Below are 3,497 nucleotides of genomic sequence, written 5' to 3'. Positions count from 1 at the left end.
GAGGTGAGTGTGATTACTCAATGAGTACCAGCTGAGACAATCAACTCACCAGACACTGCTCTCACAAGCCTTCCCCACAGCTCTCTCTCCTGCAGCTGAGAATAAACCACACCCACCTCCACAAATCTATATTAATTGTTAGTTAGCTAGTTAATGTGAGCAAAATGCTAGCGCGTTTTTATTTATTATATATATTAAGTGGCTTTTTAGGCTTTTATTTTTATTACAAAACAGTACGTTTTTAAAACACACGGTTTTTCCCCCAGTTTTGGACATTACAGGTTTCTGCCCAACAGCGATGACATGTTTTTTTTAAATGTCCTTTCCAGCATGTAAAGCCAGACCAGAATTTCAAAATTGAATCTCTTAACGCTTAAATGAACATCTCTCACTTGCCAGAGAGCAGCCCCATGAATTTTCATCAGGCAGTGTGAGAGTGTGAGAACTTCCCCAGCATATTGAATTCATACAATAAGAGTAAAACTTGACCGAAGCGATTAGCCCGTGTTGCTGACAAATATGAGAAATGGCTTGCCTCAGTGTCCCCATCATAGCCTCTGGACACTAGTGACATAGAGCACGCTAGCTGAATGCTCATTAGTTGTAGATTGGTCATGGGAGCTCAGAGCTACACATCGCTGTGCTAACAATCTTTCCCATTATGAGAGCTTCCATTCTTCCATTCACAGCCCATTCTGCTCTAATCTTATTGGAGTCTCATAACGTTCTGCAGTCCTTCAGCGGGAGGCTTAAAGCACCTGGCAGGTTGTTAAGAGGGGAGCTTGTAAATGCCTGTGGTTAAAATGGGCTCTGGGGCCCAAACACAAGCCAAGCACTGCCGGGGAAGAGAGGAGGGGGACCGATTTGGTTGTCAAGTCCAGTTTACGTTTTTGTCAGTTTTATCATTGTAGTGGGGAAAAAAAGTGAAGTTTCTTCAGTTTTCTTACTTCTGTTTTTTCTGTGCTATTCAGATGGTGCTTTGGACTCCAGTGCTCTTGAGGAAACCGTGGTACATGGTGTCGACCACGGCTAATTACTGCACTGCATTCAGATTTAGCCACCACGTTACTAAATGACTGAATATGTTTCAACAGCAGTCATACAGTATATGCTGTATGACTGCTTTACAAATGTAGCTTTCAATGGCTATTAGGGCGGCTGTCCCTGATTTAAGATTTTCCAAGTCTATTAGTAGTTGCTAGATATAGTTGACTAGTCTAGTCTTGACTAATGGAAAAAGCGATAATGATTCTGATTGCGTTGGAGACTTTATTGTTGTTGTCATCACTCACTACTGTTAGTGTAGTTATTGCTGCTGTTGTTGCTGTGCACCTTTGTCTCTGTCTCTGTCCTTCTGTCTTTACCCCATTCTTTCTTTCTCTCTCTCTGTCTCTGTCTCTGTCTCTCTGTCTCTGTCTCGCTCCACTGTCGCCAAGTGCTTATAAGGAGTTCGGTCTAGACCTGCCATATTTTGAAAAGTGTCCTGAGATAACTTCTGTTATGAATTGGCGCTATACAAATAAAATTGAATTGAAGTTTGTCTATTTCAACACAGTATAACATCACACAAGTCTTTAAAACTGAATAAATAACTTCCAACTTCACTAAAACAAAAACTGGTGGACTTATTGATACGATGGATGATGTATAATGTTATCAATTACTTACAAATGAACTACCTACAAATTTGCTCCTCTTCCTCAGTTTCATTCCTTTCCTGACCCTGCCTCAACCTGCCATGTCTTCATCCCCAGCGATTTAGCAACTAAAGAGCGAGATTCTGTATTTTGTATTTCTCTCAGGAGTTGGTAGAGACCAAAACAGAGCTAAAAGAAAATGTGTAGATTGGACTTATGTTCACCAGGTGGCCTGAAACATTGCATTAACTGCTAGATGTAGCAGTCGCCACATCAGCTTAACTGAGTATGTGTTCACAATTTGTTTCTGCTGCCCCAAAAAAACATCAGTTATTGCAGGTTTAAATCTAATGTATTATAATGATATGGCCTATACATTTTTGAAATGTACTGTATACACCATGTTTGTTGTGTATGGGGCTGCATAATCCCAGGTGGTCATAATGTTATGGCTGATCAGTGTACACTTTTGATTCCCTTGAGTGATCTTTTGTATTATCTAATACAAATCCATAACCTAAGATCTATGTTGTCACAGAACTAGAAAACCAACATCTTGACAAAGACATGAAGAGACTTCGCCCACCCACCAGCTTATTCAACCAACTTTCACATGGGAAATGTAATTTTCCACAATAGCAAAGGTGGTTAAACTCAATCACAAATATCACCAATCACATCTCTCCTACTGCAAGATATAGTGCATTAGAGAGAGGTTCATTATCTCCTTGAACCCAAGTGGAACTATGAGGTTCTTCCAGAAAACCTCATTCAAAATCACATTGACATTTCTAAAATCTAAAATCAAGCCCCAGAAGTGGGAACCCTTGCTGTGGGAACAGTTATGTTATATAGCACAAATAACTAAGCACTATAAAGGTAAAATATGTATATTTGATTTTCGGGTGAACTGTCCATTTGAAATCGTAAAGAGTGCTGTTTCACTTTTTCAGGAAGACTGATTTAACAAAGCATTGCATCAGGACTTTGGCCTCTATAAGACCAGGTGGAGTTCCAGGAGTCCTTCTGAGACTCAGTAGGACAACAAGGAAAAGTACTTTCTGAGGCTGAATTATACAATTCGTGATACACACAATGATTACTATAAACCTAGTAATTATTTGCACCACTACTCCTACATTTGCCATTAATTGTTCTATAATATAATTTTACATCATCAACAAAGTAAACTATCCCCTGTGGGCCTGAACCTCATTTAACCGGGGTTGAGCCTGGCATGTAACATGTGACTCAGCAGAAACTCACAGAAACATCACAGAATGTCATTACACATAGACTTCCTGTCTCAGTGCTGTATGTATATTATTATATCACTAGCTATTCAGTTCCACAGCTAGCTAGGGGCCTTTGGGTAGTTCGGGGGGGGTTCAGAGAGCCTGGGGAAGCACCTTGTCCAAAGGGATGGATTAAGTGGGTTGAGCGTAGGATTGAGGGCAGAGACTCCGGAGCTCGCTGAGGTGAAGAGACCAAGGTTAGTGCTAGGATTGAAGATGAATAAGGCCAGTCTTATTTCTGAGACGAGCTGAATACAAGGACGCCACCGCAGCACTGCATGGCTAGCAGGTATTGAGGCGGGCCACGCCACATAATTGGATTGAACGCTGGCCACGGTATTTATGTCACTTCTCGTCTTGTCAATCCCATAACAGGCATGGCAACGGCGTGGGGATCTCCCATGGTGACGGGACTTTGCCTTATTCAGATAGAATGGAGAGAAAAGAGCCAAGCCTCATTTAATTCACGTTTAATTCTCACTCAAACCGTTTTAAGGGCTGATGTTATTTGCATAACAGGGAAAAAGGGACTCTGCCTTTTCAGTGTCCCTGTGTGTGTGTGTGT

This window comes from Morone saxatilis, unplaced genomic scaffold, assembly GCF_004916995.1.
Source record: "Morone saxatilis isolate NCDOM2014 unplaced genomic scaffold, NCSU_SB_2.0 Contig2, whole genome shotgun sequence".
Taxonomy (NCBI): Eukaryota; Metazoa; Chordata; class Actinopteri; family Moronidae; genus Morone; species Morone saxatilis.
The sequence above is the reverse complement of the archived record's forward strand: the minus strand, read 5'-3'. Positions refer to the sequence as shown.